This window comes from Aethalodelphis obliquidens, unplaced genomic scaffold (assembly GCF_003676395.1).
Source record: "Aethalodelphis obliquidens isolate GAN/ISIS:26980383/991018 unplaced genomic scaffold, ASM367639v1 scaffold85, whole genome shotgun sequence".
In the NCBI taxonomy this organism is placed as follows: Eukaryota; Metazoa; Chordata; class Mammalia; order Artiodactyla; family Delphinidae; genus Aethalodelphis; species Aethalodelphis obliquidens.
This window is the reverse complement of record NW_020838029.1, coordinates 5,692,870-5,714,947: the sequence shown is the minus strand read 5'-3', so window position 1 is coordinate 5,714,947 and position 22,078 is coordinate 5,692,870.

Sequence of the window (22,078 nt, the reverse complement as noted above, 5' to 3'; positions counted from 1 at the left end):
AGAGGAGAGAAAATTGAGGGAGAAAAAATTTGAAGAAATGGTCACAATTTTCACAAATTTGGGCAGATATAAATTTATAGATTTAAAGATTCAAGAGTACAGTAAACCCCTAGCAAGATTCTCTCTCTCGCGCACTCTCTCACACACACACATGCATACACACAAACTACCTAGGCACATCATAGACAACCTGCTGAAAAAACAAAGTTAAAACTAATGCCATCTGGGCCCTGAACCAAGATGGCTCAGTAGAAGGAGGTGCTCTCACTCCTTGTGAGAAAACCAGAATCACAACTAACTGCTGAACAATCATCGACAGGAAGACACTGGAACTCACCAAGAAAGATACCCCACATCGAAAGACAAAGGAGAAGCCACAGTGAGACAGTAGGAGGGGCGCAATCACAATAAAATCTAATACCATAACTGTGCGGTGGGTGACTCACAAACTGGAGAACACGTATACCACAGAAGTCCACCCACTGGAGTGAAGATTCTGAGACCCACGTCAGGCTTCCAAACCTGGGGGTCTGGCAGTGGGAGGAGGAATTCCTAGAGAATCAGACTTTGAAGGCTGGCCGGATTTGATTGCAGGACTCTGACAGGACTGGGGGAAACAGAGACTCCACTCTTGCAGGGCACACACAAAGTAGTGTGTGCATCGGGACCCAGGGGAAGGAGCCGTGACCCCATAGGAGACTGAATCAGACCTACCTGCTAGTGTTGGAGGGTCTCCGGAAGAGGCGGGAGGCAGCTGTGGATCACCAAGGGACAAGGACACTGGCAGTAGAAGTTCACCGAGGCGTGAGCCCTCCCAGAGTCCGCTATTAGCCCCACCAAAGAGCACTGGTAGGCTCCAGTGTTGGGTTGCCTCACGCCAAACAACCAACAAGGAGGGAAACTAGCCCCACCCATTAGCAGACAAGTGGATTAAAGTTTTACTGACATCTGCCAACCAGAGCAACAGCCAGCTCTACCCTCCACCAGTCCCTCATATCAGGAAACTTACACAAGCCTATTAGATAGCCTCATCCACAAGAGGGCAGATAGCAGAAGCAAGAAGAACTGCAGCCTGTGGAACAAAAACCACATTCACAGAAAGACAGACAAGATGAAAAGGCAGAGGGCTATGTACCAGATGAAGGAACAAGATAAAACCCCAGAAAAACAACTAAATGAAGTGGAGATAGGCAACCTTCTAGAAAAAGAATTCAGAATAATGATAGTGAAGATGATCCAGGACCTCGGAAAAAGAATGGAGGCAAAAATCAAGAAGATGCAAAAAATATTTTAAAAAGATGTAGAAGAATTAAAGAACAAACAAACAGAGATGAACAATACAATAAGTGAAATGAAAATGACACTACAAGGAATCAGTAGCAAAATAACTGAGGCAGAAGAAAGGATAAGTGACCTGGAAGACAGAATGGTGGAACTGACTGCTGCAGAACAGAATTAAAAAAAAGAATGAAAACAAATGAAGACAGCCTAAGAGACCTATGGGACAACATTAAACACAACAACATTCGCATCATAGGGGTCCCAGAAGGAGAATAGAGAGAGAAAGGACTCAAGAAAATATTTGAAGAGATTATAGTTGAAAAGTTCCCTAACATGGGACAGGAAATAGCCACCCAAGTCCAGGAAGCACAGCGAGTCCCAGACAGGATAAACACAAAGAAAAACACGCCAAGACAAATAGTAATCAAATTGGTAAATTAAAGACAAAGAAAAATTATTGAAAGCAGCAAGTGAAAAACGACAAATAACATACAAGGGAACTCCCATAAGGTTAACAGCTGATTTCTCAGCAGAAACTCTACAAGCCAGAAGGGAGTGGCATGATATACTTAAAGTGATGAAAGGGAAGAACCTACAACCAAGATTACTCTACCTGACAAGGATCTCATTCAGATTCGATGGAGAAATCAAAAGCTTTACAGACAAGCAAAAGCTAAGACCATGCAGCACCACCAAACCAGCTCTACAACAAATGCTAAAGGAACTTCTCTGAGTGGGAATCACAAGAGAAGAAAAGGACCTACAAAAACAAATGCAAAACAATTAAGAAAATGGTCATAGGAATACACATATCAATAATTACCTTAAAAATAAATGGATTAAATGCTCCAACCAAAAGACACAGGGTTGCTGAATGGATACAAAAACAAGACTCATATATATGCTGTCTACAAGAGACACACCTCAGACCTAGGGACACATAGAGACTGCAAGTGAGGGGATGGAGAACGATATTCCATGAAAATGGAAATCAAAAGGAACACAGAGTAGCAATACTCATATCAAATAAAATAGACTTTAAAATAAAGAATGTTACAAGAGACAAGGAAGGACACTACATAACGATCAGGGGACCAATCCAAGAAGATGTAACAATTATAAATATATATGCACACCACATAGGAGCACCACAATATGTAAGGCAACTGCTAACAGCTATAAAAGAGGAAATTGACAGTAACACAAAAACAGTGGGGGACCTTAACACCTCACTTACACCAATGAACAGATCATCCAAAATGAAAATAAAAAAGGAAACAGAAGCCTTAAATGACAAAATTGACCAGATAGATTTAATTGATATTTATAGGACCGTTCACCCAAAAACAGCAGATTACACTTTCTTCTCACGTGCGCACGGAACATTCTCCAGGATAGATCACATCTTGAGTCACAAATCTAGCCTCAGTAAATTTAAGAAAACTGAAATTATACCAAGCATCTTTTCTGACCACAACGTTATGAGGTTAGAAATGAATTACAGGGGAAAAAAACGTAAAAAACACAAACACATGGAAGCAAAACAATATGCTACTAAATAACCAAGAGATCACTGAATAAATCAAAAAGGAAATTTAAAAATACCTAGATACAAATGGCAATGAAAACACAATGATCCAAAACCTATGGGCTGCAGCAAAAGCAGTTCTAAGAGGGAAGTTTATAGCTATATAAGCCTACCTCACGAAACAAGAAAAATCTCAAATAAACAATCTAACCTTACACCTAAAGGAACTAGAGAAAGAACAACAAACAAAACCCAAAGTTAGCAGAAGGAAAGGAAACATAAAGATCAGAGCAGAAATAAATGAAATAGAAAGAAAGCAATAGCAAAGATCAATAAAAATAAAAGCTGGTTCTTTGAGAAGATAAACAAAATTGATAAACCATTAGCCAGAGTCATCAAGAAAAAGAGGGAGAGGACTCAAATTAATAAAATTAGAAATGGAAAGGGAGATGTTACAACAGGCACTGCAGAAATACAAAGCATCTTAAGAGACTACTTGTCCAATAAAATGGACAACCTGGAAGAAATGGACACATTCTTAGAAAGGTATAACCTTCCAAGACTGAACCAGGAAGAAATAGAAAATATGAACAGACCAATCAGAAGTAATGAAATTGAAACTGTGATTAAGAATCTTCCAACAAACAAAAGTTCAGGAGCAGATGGCTTCACAGGTGAATTCTATCAAACATTTAGAGAAGAGCTAACACCCATCCTTCTCAAACTCTTACAAAAAATTGCAGAGGAAGGAACAGTCCCAAACTCATTCTATGAGGCCACCATCACCCTGATACCAAAACCAGACAAAGATACTACAAAAAACAGAAAATTACAGACCAATAGCGCTCATGAATATAGATGCAAAAATCCTCGACAAAATACTAGCAAAGAGAATCCAACAACACATTAAAAAGATCATACACCATGATCTACTGGGATTTGTCCCAGGGATGCAAGCATTCTTCAATATATGTAAATCAATCAATGTGATACACCATATTAAGAAATTGAAGAATAAAACCCATATGATCATCTCAACAGATGCAGAAAAAGCTTTTGACAAAATTCAACACCCATTTATGATAAAAACTCTCCAGAAAGTGGGCATAGAGGGAACCTACCTCAACATAATAAAGGCCATATACAAAAAACCCACAGCAAACATCATTCTCAATGCTGAAAAACTGAAAGCATTTCCTCTAAGATCAGGAACAAGACAAGGTTGCCCACTCTCACCACTATTATTCAACATAGTTTTGGAAGTCCTAGCCATGGCAATCAGAGAAGAAAAAGAAATAAAATAAAATAAATTGGAAAAGAAGAAGTAAAACTGTCACTGTTTGCAGATGACATAATACTATACTTAGAGAATCCTAAAGATGCCACCAGAAGACTACTAGAGTTAATCAATGAATTTGGTGAAGTTGCAGGGTACAAAATTAATGAACAGAAATCTCTTGCATTCCTATACACTAATGATGAAATATCTGAAAGAGAAATTAAGGAAACACTCCCATTTACCACTGCAACAAAAAGAATAAAATACCTAGGAATAAACCTACCTAGAGAGACAGGAGACCTGCATACAGAAAACTATAGAACACTGATGAAAGAAATTAAAGATGGTACCAAGAGATGGAGAGATATACCATGTTCTTGGATTGGAAGAATCAATCTTGTGAAAATGACTATACTACCCAAAGCAATCTACAGATTCAATGGAATCCCTAACAAATTACCCGTGGCATTTTTTACGGAATTAGAAGAAAAAATCGTAAAATTTGTATAGACACACAAAAGACCCTGAATAGCCAAAGCAGTCTTGAGGGAAAAAAATGGATTTGGAGGAATCAGACACCCTGACTTCAGACTATGCCACAAAGCTACAGTAATCAAGGCAATGTGGTATTGGCACAAAAACAGAAACATAGATCAATGGAACAAGATAGAAAGCCCAGAGATAAACCCACGCACCTATGGTCAACTAATCTATGACAAAGAAGGCAAGGATATACAATGGAGAAAAGACAGCCTCTTCATAAGTGGTGCTGGGAAAACTGGGCAGCTACATGTAAAAGAATGAAATTAAAACACTCCCTAACACCATACACAAAAATAAACTCAAAATGGATTAGAGACCTATATGTAAGACCAGACACTATAAAACTCTTAGAGGAAAACATAGGAAGAACACTCTGACATAAATCACAGCAAGATCAGTTTTGATCTACCTCCTAGAGTAATGGAAATACAAACAAAAATAAACAAATGGGACCTAATGAAACTTAAAAGCTTTTGCACAGCAAAGGAAACCATAAACAAGATGAAAAGACAACCCTCAGGATGGGAGAATATATTTGCAAATGAATCAACGGACAAAGGATTAATCTCCAACATATATAAACAGCTCATGTAGCTCGATATTAAAAAAACAAACAACCCAATCCAAAAATTGGCAGAAGACCTAAATAGACATGTCTCCAAAGAAGACATACAGAGGCCAAGAAGCACATGAAAAGCTGCTCAACATCACTAATTATTAGAGAAATGCAAGTCAAAACTACAATGACGTATCAACTGACACCAGTTAGAATGGGCATCATCAGAAAATCTACAAACAACAAATGCTACAGAGGGTGTGGAGAAAAGGGAACCCTCTTGCACTGTTGGTGGGAATGTAAATTGATACAGCCACTGTGGAGAACAGTATGGAGGTTCCTTAAAAAACTAAACATAGAATTACCATATGATCCAGCATTCCCACTAGTGGGCGTATACCAAGAGAAAACCATAATTCAAAAAGACACATGCACCCCAATGTTCATTGCAGCACTATTTACAATAGCCAGGTCATGGAAGCAACCTAAATACCCAGTGACAGATGAATGGATAAAGAAGGTGCGGTACATATATACAATGGAATATTACTCAGCCATAGAAAGGAATGAAATTGGGTCATTTGTTTAGACGTGGATGGACCTAGAGACTGTCATACAGAGTGAAGTAAGTCAGAAAGAGAAAAACGAATATATGTGGAACCTAGAAAAATGGTAAAGATGAACCAGTTTGCAGGGCAGAATTTGAGACACAGATGTAGAGGACAAATGTATGGACACTAAGGGGAGAAAGCGACGGGGTGGGCGTGGTGGTGTGATGAATTGGGCGATTAGGGTTGAAATGTATACACTGATGTGTATAAAATTGATGACTAATAAGAATATGCTGTATAAAAAATAAATAAAATAAAATTCAAAACTTCAAAATTTTTTTTCTAAAAAAAAAAAACTAATGCCATCTACATCACAAGCACTTTCTAAAAGGAACTAAGATAATGGGTATGAAACTGCCTAGTACATGGGCAATAACTGGCACATAGCTCAATACTGTTGAACTACTCACCTGAGAGAGATATGCAACAATACTAAACATTTGTGCCAAATAAGATACATCCTACTTAACCCAAGGCTTGTGAATTTATTATCATTATTATACTCAAAATGATTTATACTGACAATAGAAGTGTGCTTAGAAAAGGTTCAAGAGAAGTTATATACATTTGTAGACAAGAGGTAATCCATAGTGGTTTAATAGGGGATTCTAGAATGCTTGCACTGTATCCTTAATCTTCTCAGGTAATATTCTAAATTACAGAACAGTGCTTGATACATCTCTAAGATAGAATACTTTACTGTATTGATGGTGGAGACACTTCTACAAAATAATTATCGACTTATTCCTTTAAAAGTGTAGTTGTGACTGTTTTTTTCCTCAAACACATACATACAAAAGACAAGAGCAAGCACATTTATAGTTTGTTTTGATGACACAAACAATCTTTTGTACAAATCAGCAGGGTTCTGATTATCACTATGAGTTTGTTACTAATTTAGTGTATCTTTAAGTTGGTATATGGGAAGGAAAGAAAGGAGGAAAGATATGAGAAGAGGGAAAATATTCAGGGAAAAAAAGTTTTATAGAGATCTGTAACATGGCTTTCGGAATGACTGAGTTTCCCCTTAAAAATTACGATAGAAGCAGTTGTTCACAAAGAAAACTGCTAATACAGACAGTATCATAGGACCTCAGAGTTGGGACTTTAGAACTCATCTTGTGTAAATTTTCTTCCAATGAAAGAATTATCTTACCAGTCCAAAAGATAGTCATCTAGTTTCTGCTTGAGTTCCTATATTGACAGAGAGGGAGCTCACTACCTTACTAGACAGACCATTGCAATGTTAAATAGGTAAAACTGTTAGAAAATTTGTCTTAAGCTAAGCTAAAATCTTCCTTCCTATACTTCCTCCAATTGGTCTCAATTGTTTCCTCATTCTTCTAATTTCTCCTACGTACAACAGTTTTTCAAATATTTAAAGACCACTACCATGTCCAACTAAAGTCTCATTCTCCAGACTGAAAAAGAAAGACCAAAATTATTCTTCATTGGACATGTTTTCCAGACTCTAAGTAAATCATCCTCCAGATGCAATATTTTCCAATGATTCTTGAAGAATGGTACCCAGACTTGGTTAACACCAGACTAGCCAATGAAGAGTAGAGTTGACCCTTTGCATGGGTCCACTCGTACATGGGATTTTTTCAATAAATGCATACTACGGTACTACACCATCCATGGTTGGTTGAATCCACAGATGTGGAACCGCGGATACAAAGGGCCAACTGTAAAGTTATATGTGGATCTTTGGCTCCATGGAGGGTCGGCACCTCTAACCCCTGTGTTGATCAAGAGTCAACTGTACATGGCAACTGTGACTTTAATCTTGTTGGCTAAAATTGAAGCCTTTCTTAATCCTCTGAGTCCTGATTTTGTCATGCACATATTAGCTATTGATTCTAGCTTTATGTGATCCAAAAATTTAATATGTATACCTTCTATATCTTTGTCCAAGTTATTGATAAAATGTCAAAAAGGATAGAGCTCTACAGTAAGCCATCGCATAATAATCTCAAGGTTGAAATCATTAACATGGAGCTCAACTAACTATAAATTCCCCTAACTGCTATTAAACTTCTCTTATGCCCTCTTTTTCACAAAGATAACACAAGATATAGGGTTAATTGTCTTACTGGATCCCTATTTTATGATGTCTTTCCTTTAAAGTCTAATTTTGCAATACTATCAAGAAATGACACATAAATATTCTTTTCTTAGCAAAACAACTTGGAGATCTTGATGACCATTATTTTCTTTAATGAATGTTTGATAAACTTCAGACTTTAATAAACTATTTGATTGAAAAGCAACTTTAGAATTATGCTGGGAATAATTGTTAGATTTCCAGATGCATAGTTTCAGCAAATCACTCCCACCACCACCACTCCCACCACCCCCCTTTTGAGAAAATCAGAGCGTTTATTTGTCCATCTCTAGTCTTATGAAACTTGCCCTCTATGATGCCTCAAAAACTGGTAATAGTAGTTTTGTGATTACTTCTGCAGATGTTTTCAGTGCCCATAGATCCAGTTTTTCTGGGACTGGAGACTTAAACTACTCAAAGGGAATAGATGCTATTTTCCAATTTTTCATCTACCTTGAGATTCAAATTCCTTCTTAACCATGTTCCATCCACGTTTTTTTTTTGTTTGAACATCATTCCCATTGACAGAGAAGTCTGAGTGAATAGTTCTGTCAGCTGTTACTTTTCATAGCATGCCAAGCAGGCCTAGCTCTTGGCCTTGTACTTGCTCTAAATAAAACTAAATATATGCACACATTTAGGGGTCCTTAGCATATTTTACAAGGCTCTGGCCTTCCTGACACTGTTCTTAAAATTGCCTTTCTCTGCAATGTGTACTTGGATCTATGCTCTTCCAATTATCATGTCACATCTGATCTTATCCAAGAACTTCCTCCATACTGTTTTCCACAGTAGCTGCACCAATTTACATTCCCACCAACAGTATACAAGTGCTCCCTTTCTTTTACATCCTTGCCAACATTTGTTCCAAGGATGTATTGTACAACGTGGGGAATATAGGCAATATTTTGTAACACCATAAATGGAAAGTAACCTTTAAAAATTGTATAGGGCTTCCCTGGTGGTGCAGTGGTTGAGAATCTGCCTGCCAATGCAGGGGATATGGGTTCGAGCCCTGGTCTGGGAAGATCCCACATGCCACGGAGCAAGTGGGCCCGTGAGCCACAACTACTGAGCCTGTGCATCTGGAGCCTGTGCTCCGCAACAAGAGAGGCCGCGATAGTGAGAAGCCCGCGCACCACGATGAAGAGTGGCCCCTGCTTGCCACAACTAGAGAAAGCCCTCGCACAGAAACGAAGACCCAACACAGCCATAAATAAAGAAATTAATTAATTAATTTTTAAAAATTGAATAAAAAAAGAAAAAAAAGAACCTTCTGTGTGGTCACACAGATCAATGGTGCTGTGTAGGAACTAGGGAAGGGAGAATGCCCTTTTGGGTGGGGTTTCAAACTACAGGCTGGCCTCTGTATCCACGGGTTCCACATCCATAGAGTTAACCAACCACGGATCAAAAAATATATAAAAAAACAAATTCCAGAGAGTTCTAAAAAGCGAAAGTTGAATTTGCCATCTGCTGGCAACTACATACCATTTACATTGTATTAGGTATTATAAGTAAGCTAGAGATGATTTGAAGTATATAGGAGGGTGTGCCTAGGTTATATAAAAATACTAAGCTATTTTATATAAGGGACTTGAGCATTGTGGATTTCACTACTAGAGGGGGTCCTAAAACCAATCCCCTGTGGATACCGAAGGATGACTGTATACATTCTTCTCTACAAATTGTGATGTATGTTCTTGTAGCTTCTGGAGTGAGCGCTATTACTAGCTATATGTCATGTCCCTTCCGGTGTGTGTCCCTTTTGTTGCACTGAGGCATAATGAAGGTTGAGCATGACTGTTTTAGGTATTTCTTTCCCTTCTTTATTGCCCAGAAATTGGGAGTTTCTGATTTTGAGAATCTCTCATCATTTAAAAAATGTAGTATGTCACGACAATGGGGACATATGTATCTTTTATTCCCCTAATTTTTGAAATATGATTTTCTAAAGCCTATAATAGATGTGGGACCATAAACAACATTTCCTTCCTTCATTACTACAAATTCTAAGATGAGAAATTCACTTTATCCCAAGATTCCTATCACCACTATGTTACCAGCCAGCTCTTCCTTCCCGTTCAGAATTATGACCACAGTAGCAATTCCTTGCTTGAATTATTCTACAACCTGAGAAATGGAAGTGTTATCAAGGCAACAATTTTAACTTTGCCATATACTTACTGAATACCTTCTATGTTCTCAGCTATGTGTTGTAATACAGAAATGACAAGACATAATTAGCTAAAAGTACTTCTTTTTTCTTCTACATAAATGCTGTAGAACTCATACTCTAGCAATCTGTGGGATTTGTTTTTTTCCCCCAGTAAGCCTGACTTCACGGTACTGCTGTCAATTTGCATCGATGATTGGGAATACAGACAGAACCTCTGTAATATCATCCCATCATCCTGGCTCTCAGGAGGGAACAACAGAAAGACATTCTGAATGCCACAGCATTCCATGTCACCATTCCCAATTTGACAGCTTCACAAAATCCCATTTGAATGGCAGACGTGTCAGTATGATATCCAGAGAAGAGGAAGGCAGACACTTGAAAATTTAACTTTGGGAAAGTACTTTAACACCATCACTTCAATGTGATATTTTAAAAATTGCCTTAAAAGAATGGAATTACCCTGCTTCTATGTGTCTTTGTGCTCAAAAGATACCCCCCCACTGTTTGTGAGTTGGGGTAGCCCTTCTTCAGGGTAGAAAGGAGTAGGCCCTTTTTTGCGAATAAAAGTATAAATGTACATTTGTGCTCTGTAGGACATCAAGCAGGAGACTGTGAGGATGGCACACTGCATGAAATGTTTTGAGTCCAGGCAATCTTCAAAAAACAGTGCACAATAAAAAAAAAAGGAAAGAATGAGTCGAAAGGAAAGTGGATAGTTAGGAGAGAAATTTGTTGTGAGAAAGGGGCACTTTAAGAGTTTCAAGAGTGGGTGATCAGAGAAATATTGCCATTAGAACTAAGAAGGTAGTTGAGGGTTGCTGGGGTGTAGTCTATACTCAAAGATAAACAGAGAGCCATAAAGGACCTTGTTTCAATAACTAGGCAGAGTTCAGCCAGAAGACTCTATCTAGGCTGGTGGTAGAAGCAAATACAAGAACTAAGATAACACTATTGGCCTCAGTTCAGTCAATAAATATTTATTGAGTGTTCTATGTGCCATGTATTATGTTAGTCATACGACATATACAGACTTATACCCGTGAATCAGACAGACTGGGTAGTCTCCTCCTTCATGTAGTTTACAGTCTGGTGAAGTCAAGAGAAAAGAAAAAACACTTGGGCTGGGAATGGTGAAGATGGGTGAACACTAGCAGAAAGGGGCAGACTCAGTAAAACTGATCCAGGCAAGAACAGGTTCTAACATTATACTGTGTACATCTGATTTTCCAACTACCATAATTCATATTTTGAAATTCCTCACATGGTAGCAGTTTCTGAAATTTTCAATGACTGAGTGTTAGCTATTGAAAATGGATGCCAAGAATAAAATAGTCCAGAAAGCCCAAAGAAGAGACTGACCTTAAGCCCAGTGAAGTGGCACAAAAAATGACCAGTAGACAAACTTGTGAGCTTCATTTGGAAATTTCTGGATTTTAAGCACTTTTTTTAAATTTCAGAAGAGGAACCAGACAGTTGAATTAGTAGTTGGTTCCGTTTCTCAAAAAATGTTTTTGATAGTATTGTACAAGTATAAAGTATATATGCATAAAGGCTTAAGTATAAGGTCTTATATTCCTAGTGTTTGGAAGAGAGGGTAAAGGCAGGAAAAGATAATGGGTAGCTGAATAATACACCTAGTTGCTTAAGTCCACTTCTCCCCAACCATCTTAGCCAGTGCCCCCTTTGTCAAGCAGTTGGCTGGTCCTTTCATTTAACCTTTGATTATCCCTGTCAAGGGTAAAGCATGTCCTGCAAAAGGAAGCCTCTTCTTGCAGTGCTGCTTCAAAGCAGGAAAATAAATGTTTAGGAGATTTGTTTTCATCACCTCAAAATGTATGCTATGGGGTGGGTGGTGGTGGTGAGGGAGTGTAAAGAAAGTTTAGAAGAGAAAATGTAAAAGTCAGTGCCATTGGTTTTAGTGTGTAGGATACAAAACTCCAAGAACCATGCCTCCTGAAGCAAATTACTTTGGACTGCGTTCACCATGTAAGCATTTAATAAACATTTCTTAATGGGAAAAATTCAAAGGATATATAACAAAAGAGCAAAGACGTGGGCTCAACCAGCCCCCCTTTTATTAATGAATACAAGTTAAAACATTTAGAAGGGGCTAGATTAGATGATCTCAGAAGACACTTTCATCTTTGAATATAAGTAGTTTGGTTCAGAGAATTCAAATGGCTAGATGCATACATATAAGTAGCATGCCAACAAAGTATTCTATTTGATCCTGGAAGAATATGAATAGACAAAAATGAAGTAATACCCTAGGAGATTGTGAGTTGACTGAGTTTTTCTTGTTAACACATCTTATAATTGCACATTTATCTGAGTTAAGAGGGACTTAAAAATAACACCCAGGGGCTTCCCTGGTGGCGCAGTGGTTGAGAGTCCGCCTGCCAATGCAGGGGACACGGGTTCGTGCCCCGGTCTGGGAAGATCCCACGTGCTGCGGAGTGGCTGGGCCCGTAAGCCATGGCCGCTGAGCCTGCGAGTCCGGAGCCTGTGCTCCGCAACGGGAGAGGCCACAACAGTGAGAGGCCTGCGTACTGCAAAAACAAACAAACAAACAAAAAAAACACCCAGAATAGAATGACCTCAATCTCTTCCAAAGGAACATAGAAAGCTGATCTTGAAGGTACAACAATTATTTAAAACTGATTCAGAGGGGCTTCCCTGGTGGTCCAGTGGTTAAGACTTCGCCTTCCAATGCAGGGGGTGTGGGTTTGATCCCTGGTCCAGGAGCTGGAATCCCACATGCCCCACGGCCAAAAAACCAAAACATAAAACAGAAGCAATATTGTAACAATTTCAATAAAAGACTTTAAAATTGGTTCACATCAAAAAAACCCATAAAAGATAAAACAAAATAAAATAGATTCAGAACAAAACAATAAAACTACTTATGAATTAAATTTAACTAAGGAGGTGAAAGATCTCTATTCTTAAAACTATAGGACATTGATGAAAGAAATTGAAGAAGACACAAATAAATGGAAAAGTATCCTGTGTATATGGATTGGAAGAACTAATATTGTTGAAATATCAACACCATCAAAAGTCATCTATAGATTCAATGCAAACCCCATCAAGACTCCAATGGCATTTTTTTATGGAAATAGAGAAAAAAAACACTCCTAAAGTTTATATGGAGCCACAAAAGACCCCAAATAGCCAAAGAGATCATGAGAAAGAAGAACAAAGTAGTGGCATCACACTTCCTGATTTCAAGCTATACTCTACAGCTATAGTCATCAAAACAGTATGGTACTGGCATAAAAACAGACAAATAGACCAATGGAACAGGATTGAGAGTCTAGAAATAAACCCAAGCATATATGGTCAACTATTATTTAACCAGGGAGCCAGGAAGACTCAATGGGGAAAAGATAGTCTTCAATAAATGGTGGTAGGATAATTGGATATTTATATGTAAAATAATGAAACTGGAGCCATATCTTAACACCAGTCACAAAAATAAACTCAAAATGGGTTTCAGACTTAAATGTAAGACCTGAAACCATGAAACTCCTAGAAGAAAACAGGAACAAAGCTCCTTGATATGGGTCTTGGTAATGATTACTTGGATACAACACATAAAGCACAAGCAACAAAATAAAAAAATAAACAAGTAGGACTACATCAAACTAGATAGCTTCTGCACAGCAAAAAAAAGCCATCAACAAAGTGAAAAGAAAACCTACAGAATGGGGAAAACATTTGCAAACCACATATCTGATAAGGGGTTAAATATCCAAAATATAGGAAGAAACCATACAACTCAATACCACTCCCACAAAAAATAGCCCAATAAAAAAATGGGCAAAGGACCTGAATACACATTTCTCCAAAGAAGATATATGAAAGGCCAAGAGGTATATAAAAAGATGCTCAACATCACTAGTCATTAGGGAAATGTAAAATAAAACCACAATGAGATATCACCTCACATCTGTTAGAATGACCATCATCAAAAAAACAAGAAGACTCACAGACATAGAGAACAGACTTGTAGTTGCCAAGGGGGAGGGGTGTGGGGGAGGTATGGAATGAGAGTTTGGGATTAGCAGATGCAAACTATTATGTATAGAATGGATAAACAACAAGGTCCTACCGTATAGCACAGGGGAAAAGAATATGAAACAGAATGTATATATATTATGTATAACTGAATCACTTTGCTGTACAGCTGAAATTAACACAACATTGTAAATCAACTATACTTCAATAAAATAAATTTTCAAAAAAGACAGATAACAAATGCTGGCATGGATGTGAAGAAAAGGGAACCCTTGTGCACTGTTGATGTGATTGTTAATTAGTACAGCCACTATGGAAAACAGTACGGAGGATCCTCAAAAAATTAAAAATACAATTGCGATATGATCCAGCAATTCCACATCTGAGAATATATATAAAGGAAACAAAAACACTAACTTGAAAAGATATCTGCACCCTCATGTTCATAGCAGCATTATTTACAATAGCCAAGACATGGAAACAACTTAAATGTCGATCAATAAATGAATGTATAAAGAAGTTGTGGTGTATATATACAATGGAATATCAGCCATAAAAACAAGGAAATACTACCATTTGCGACAACATGGACGGAAATTAAAGGCATTATGCTAAGTGAAATAAGTCAGAGAAAGACAAATACTGTATGATCTCGTATATGTGGGTATGTGGGATCTAAAACAAAAACAAAAACAAAAACAAAAACAAAACAAAACAAAAAAACAGAACTCCTAGATAAAAAGACCAGACTTGTGGTTACCAAATGCTGAGGGGAAATTGGAGGAAGGTTGTCAAAAGGTACATATATATCTTAGTTATAAGATAAATAGTTATATATCTTGGTTGTAAGATAAATAAGTACTAGGCATGTAATATACAACACGATGACTATAGGTAACACTGCTGTATAATATATTTGAAAGTTGCTGACAGTAAATCTTATGAGTTCTCCCCAGAAGGAGAAAAATATTTTTGTTTTCTTTTTTCTTTCTTTTCTATATGAGAAGATGGATGTTAGCTGAACCTATTGATAATCATTTCACAATACATGTAAATCAAACCATCATGCTATATGCCTTAATCTTATACAGTGGTGTATGTCAATTATTTCTCAATAAACTGGGGGAAAAATTGATTCAGAACCATAAATGATTGCTAGCCCCATGGGAAAAGATGCCTCCTCAGCAAAAGGGAAATTGCCAAGTTTCTCAGCAGGGTCTTAAATTACCAGCTCCAGTAATTACTGGATTTTACTCCAAGATCCTGCAATGGTAACTTACTGGGCAAAGTGATGGCTAATATTGATATTCCTTCAGAGTAAAATAAAAATAAACCTAGAAATGTAGATGAAATCCTTTAAAGAAGCAATTAAAACATCAAGAGTTGTTAAACTGCCAGATCAAATAACTCTGAATATCAAACAGAATTTTTTTTAATGTTATAGCTTTAGAGGAAAAGGAAATCTGCCTTTGCCCCAACATGCAATATTTAAAATTGGGAGCAGCTTATTTTTTCATTACAGACTGTTCTCCATGGTTCAGCATGTGGTTTGTCTCCAGCAGGAATGAATCAGGGAAGGGGTCAGATGAACAAAAGCAAAGAGGAAGACAAAGAATCAATAGTCAAACCTCTTCGGAACGAGCATGATGCTTTGTGTTCCTGAGGGAAGCTATAAAGTAAAATGTGTGTCTCCAAAGAGCTTTGTCAATCAGGGAGCCTCCAAAGTTCCATGTACAGAGTGTTTGCAAATTCCGTTTGGCCAGATTCTGCTCCAAGGGAGGGAGATTAGAGAAATAAAGGCTGAATAAAGGTGTCACCCATGAAATGGAGAGAAGAGGATATGTCTATAACCAAACAGAGATGATTTATGTGTGAATTCTCAGTTCTCTATTTGGAATATTGCAAGTCAGAATTCAGCTCTGGCAAATACTAGTATTATGTACCACCTGCAAGTTGAGGGTAGAGTTTTACAGCCTTTTAATGCCCTGGTCAAATAAAAACGAAACAGTTTCAGCTTTGAGATCACATCTAATTTCATTTCAACATACAATGTGTTATACACCTACTACGTGCTAGGTATTATTGGCAGCAGAGTGATGGATAAGAAATCATTTCTCCCTCCAAGAGGTGGTCTAGCAGAGGAGAGAGGACATATATGAAGAACTACAGTATAGGAAGAATGTTTGAGTAGAAATTTAAAAGGTGCTGGGGTATCATGGAAAGCATCTCACTTCTTTCTTTCCATTGGGATCCTGTGTACGAGCTGAGCTCCCACTTCTCTTCTTCCATCATTCATAGTGGTTCATCAACTCCACCTTACAATCACGTTCTCTCATGGACCAAAAATGCCCCTTTAAATCTTTCTTCCTTCCCCTCTCTTTTGCCCAGTTACTTCAAGATAACCTCTCTCTCAGTAAATTTGTTCTATTTGTGAACCCCAAATGACCATAATCATGGCTGGATAGTTGTAAGAGCACTGTTAGTAAGATACCTGTATCAAGGAAAAGGAAAGCCATCTTTTCTGAAGTGAAATTACACATAAAACCTATGCCATCAACTTCCAATGTCCATTGAAAGTACCCAGAAGTGCTCTTCAGAAACAATCTCCCAAAGCCTCCATCTATCTCCTCAACCTGTAGTTAACTCTGCTATTCTCATGCTTTAGCATTCAAGGTGCTACTTCTTACTCAATTATATTTTTGCTTTAATTACTAGTACTGAGACAGCACTCTTGCACATGATTTATGAACTGCATGTACAATATTTCAACCATATCACAGGTTAAATCCAATTTTGTGGGCTAATCTGGGATCTTCCCCACCATAATATCATTATTTTTTACAAGAAAACATGCAATTGCCCAACAACCTACCTAAAAATGATCTTTTAGAATAAAATCATCCCATAAACTGAGGGTTTACTTGTGAAGCTGTGCATAGGAACCCTCTGAGTGCTTAACAAATGGGGTCTAGCAAAGTTACTTCTCAAGAAACTGCTAAGTATATCTCATTTTCCAATTGACTTGTAGTATAGTACTGGAAAAAAATTCAACCTAGAAACATTTTTTGTCCCTAAATATAATAATACCACACTGCCTTCCCAGTATAGGCTCATTCAACTATAAGCTGGAAACTATAGATCACAGCTAAGCAGCAGACAGAAAAGAGGGTGATGGGGAAGTTATTTCTTACTCTTGCTAAAATAATTTCTCTAGGCTCTAGAATTTCACTTGGAAGGCCACTCAGTAATAGAACCAGATCTCCAGTGAATGCTCATTTCACCACACCACACTGATTGACCAAAAATAACTTTTATATGACAAATACATTCCTACTGAAGAACTGCCATGACAACCAAACCACTGGCTTGTGTGATTAGACTATAGAGAACTGATGAATTACATATGCCACATACAATACACAACTGCCATACAGACACTTTGTGGGGTTGAGTTTGCAGCCAAGATATTAAGAATAAGGCAAGTGGGGGTTCTATGCATCGAGCATTGGGCTAAGCATGTTACATGGATTAACTCATTTAATAGTCATAGCAGCCTTCCTTGTGTGACTAGCATTTTATGTATGAAGAAACTGAAAATTATTTGAGGACACAGGGCGGAAAGGGGAAGCTGGGACGAAGCGAGAGTAGCATTGACACATATACACTACCAAATGTAAAATGGATGGCTAGTGGGAAGCTGCTGCATAGCACAGGGAGATCAGCTTGATGCTTTGTGACCACTAGAGGGGTGGGATAGGGAGGGTGGGAGGGAGATACCAGAGGGAGGGCATATGGGGATATATGTATACATATAGCTGATTCACTTTGTTATACAGCAGAAACTAACACAACATTGTAATGCAATTATACTCCAATAAAGATATAAAAAAAAGAAACTGAGGCACAGAGCACTGAAGTAACTTGTCCAAAGTCACACAGTTGGTCAGTGGTGGAGTCTGGATTTGAATCCAGGAAGTCTGTGTTAAACGAATGAGATCTTAACCACCATGCTATGCAATAATGCTGTTGCTGCTCATAACAAGGATGATAATAATAAAAGTAATGATGGCAAAAAATGCTAATATAACATTGACTATTCAAATCACTGTTCTAAGTACTTTCCACATCTCAACTCATTTAATCCTCACAACAGTCCTATGAGGTAGGTACCATTATCACTCCCATTTATCAAATGAGAAAAGTTTAGCACAGAGAGGTTTAATGACTTATCTAAGGTCACATCACTAGGAAGTAAATGACATGCAATTCAAATGCAGGCAGTCTGGCTCTATTATAACACACTACCTCTGTAACAAAGATAGGTGGGGTGTAATAGACAAAAGTAGTAGGCTAGGAATTTAGAAAAAGAATTCAGGACCAATTATTTCCTAGCTCTGAAATCTTACAACATATGTTACCTCTCTTAACCTCACTTCTTTTATCTATAAAATAGAGAGTAATTTTAAACTCACAGATATAGTGTAAAGATTAAACAAGAATGTATGGGAAACTATTTTGGAGAATGTAAAGTGCTATATAATTGTATGAAATTAATGAATAGAGTACATAGGAACAGTTAAGAAATTTTATGTGTATATATGTAAACTGTAATAATTGGAACATCAAATACTCAGAAATTATGACTTCCCTCCTATTAGCAACATGGTTTCTTAGAATTTTAGGCCACACTACTCGAAATAATGTATTTCTGACAATCTCTCAGGTCTGCTAAACAGATCTGAGGTCTGCACTTAGGCAAAGGACAGTTCACTACCAAACAAAGACGGCTGCAAACGGCAAACTGGAGCAATGGTAAAGCCACGGATGGTTGCTACGATTAATATGAACCAGTTGATGAGGCCACTGCAGCAAATCTAGCCCACCAGATGTCCCCACATTGTGTGTCTTTCACAGAACTAGTTCTATCCCTGTGAATGAGCAGTAGTGCTGGAGAAGAATAGAAGTGGTTCTCAAATATTTCCCTCCAATACATTCCTCTGTGGCTTACTCAAAGGTATGCTCTCACAAAAGAACCATCCACTAGAGCTCAACACTTCTATTCCCACTACACAATATCTCTTCTTCAGGACCATACTTAATAACAGAGGAAAAGGTTTTTTGGCCTGAGGCAACCCAGCACTGGAAGCTACAGGCTCTCTGGTGGGGCTACTGGTGGACTCTGGGAGGGCTCATGCCAAGGAGTGCTTCCCAGACTTCTGCTGCCAGTGTCCTTCTCCCCATGACGAGCCACAGATGCCCCCTGCCTCTGCAGGAGACCCTGCAACACTAGCAGCCGTGTGGATGACAGAGTCCTGGTGCTCTGGCCGGGTGTCAGGCTTGTGCCTCTGAGAGGGGAGAGCAGAGTTCAGGACATTGGTCCACAAGAGACCTCGCAGCTCCACATAATATCAACTGGCGGAAATCTCCCAGAGATCTCCATCTCAATGCCAAGACCCAGCTCCAATCAATGATGAGCAACCTACAGTGCTGGACACCCCAAGCCAAACAACTAGCAAGACAGAAAGACAACACCACCGACTAGCAGAAAGGCTGCCTAAAATCAAAATAAGGTCACAGACACATGAAAACACACCACTGGATGCAGAATTGCCCACCAAAAAGACAAGATCCAACCTCATCCACCAGAACACAGGCACTAGTCCCCTCCACCAAGAAGCCTACACAACCCACTGAACCAACCGTACCCACTGGGGGCAGACACCAAAAACAACGGGAACTACGAACATGCAGCCTGCAGAAAGGAGACCCTCGAAACACAGAAAGTTAAGCAAAATGCAAAGACAGAGAAACAAACAGCAGATGAAGGAGCAAGGTAAAAACCCACAAGACCAAACAAATGAAGAGGAAATAGGCAGTCTACCTGAAAAACAAATCAGGTAATGATAGTAAAAATGATCAAAAATCTTGGAAATAAAATGGAGAAAATACAAGAAACATTTAACAAGGACCTACAAGAACTAAAGAGCAAACAAACAATGATGAACAACAGAATAAATGAAATTAAAAACTTTCTAGAAGGAATCAATAGCAGAATAACTGAGGCAGAAGAGCGGATAAGTGACCTGGAAGATAAAATAGTGGAAATAACTACTGCAGAGCAGAATAAAGAAAAAAGAAGGAAAAGTATTGATGACAGTCACACAGACCTCTAGGACAACATTAAAAGCACCAACATTCGAATTATAGGGGTCCCAGAAGAAGAAGAGAAAAAGAAAGGGACTGAGAAAATATTTGAAGAGATTATAGTTGAAAAATTCCCTAATATGGGAAAGGAAATAGTTAATCAAGTCCAGGAAGCACAGAGAGTCCCATATAGGATAAATCCAAGGAGAAACATGCCAAGACATATATTAATCAAACTATCAAAAATTAAATACAAAGAAAAAATATTAAAAGCAGCAAGGGAAAGCCCACAAATAACATACAAGGGAATCCCCACATAAGGTTAACAGCTGATCTTTCAGCAGAAACTGCAAGCCAGAAGGGAGTGGCAGGACATATTTAAAGTGATGAAAGGGAAAAACCTACAACAAACATTACTCTACCCAGCAAGGATCTCATTCAGATTCGATGGAGAAATTAAAACCTTTACAGACAAGCAAAAGCTAAGAGAACTCAGCACCACCAAACCAGCTTTACAACAAATACTAAAGGAACTTCTCTGGGCAGGAAACACAAGAGAAGGAAAAGACCTACAATAACAAACCCAAAACAATTAATAAAATGGCAATAGGAGCATACATATCAATAATTACCTTAAATGTAAATGGATTAAATGCTCCAACCAAAAGACACAGACTGGCAGGATGGATACAAAAACAAGACCCATATATATGCTGTCTACAAGAGACCCACTTCAGACCTAGGGACACATACAGACTGAAAGTGAGGGGATGGAAAAAGACATTCCATGCAAATGGAAATTGAAAGAAAACTGGAATAGCAGTTCTCCTATCAGACAAAATTGACTTTAAAACAAAGACTATTACAAGAGACAAAGAAGAACACTACATAATGATCATGAGATCAATCCAAGAAGAAGATATAACGATTGGAAATATTTATGCACCCAACGTAGGAGAACCCCAATACATAAGGCAAATGCTAACAGACATAAAAGGGGAAATCCACAGTAACACAATCATAGTAGGGGACTTTAACACCCCACATTCAACAATGGACAGATCATCCAAAATGAAAATAAAAAAGGAAACACAAGTTTTAAGTGATACATTAAAAAGATGGACTTCGGGACTTCCCTGGTGGCGCAGTGGTTAAGACTCTGGGCTCCCAACGCAGGAGGCCCAGGTTCGCTCCCTGGTCAGGGAACTAGATCCCACATGCATGCCGCAAATAAGAGTTTGCATGCCATAACTAAGGACCCTGCCTGCCGCAACCAAGACCTGGTGCAACCAAATAAATAAGTAAATATTTTTTTTAAAAAAAGATGGACTTAATTGATATTTATAGGACTTTCCATCAAAAAACAACAGAATACACTTTCTTCTCAAGTGCTCATGGAACATCAAGGATAGATCATATCTTGGGTCACAAATCAAGCCTCAATAAATTTAAGAAAATTGAAATCATATCAAGTATCTTTTCCGAACACAATGCTATAACATTAGATATCAATTACAGGGAAAATCTGTAAAAAATACAAACACATACAGGCTAAACAATACACTAATTAATAATGAAGGGATCACAGAACAACTCAAAGAGGAAATCAAAAAATACCTAGAAACAAATGACAATGAAAACACGACAACACAAAGCCTATGGGATACATCAAAAGCAGTTCTAAGAGGGAAGTTTATAGCAATACAATCCTACCATAAGAAACAAGAAACATCTCAAATAAACAACCTAACCTTACATCTAAAGCAATTAGAGAAATAAGAACACAAAACCCCCAGTGTAAGCAGAAGGAAAGAAATGATAAAGATC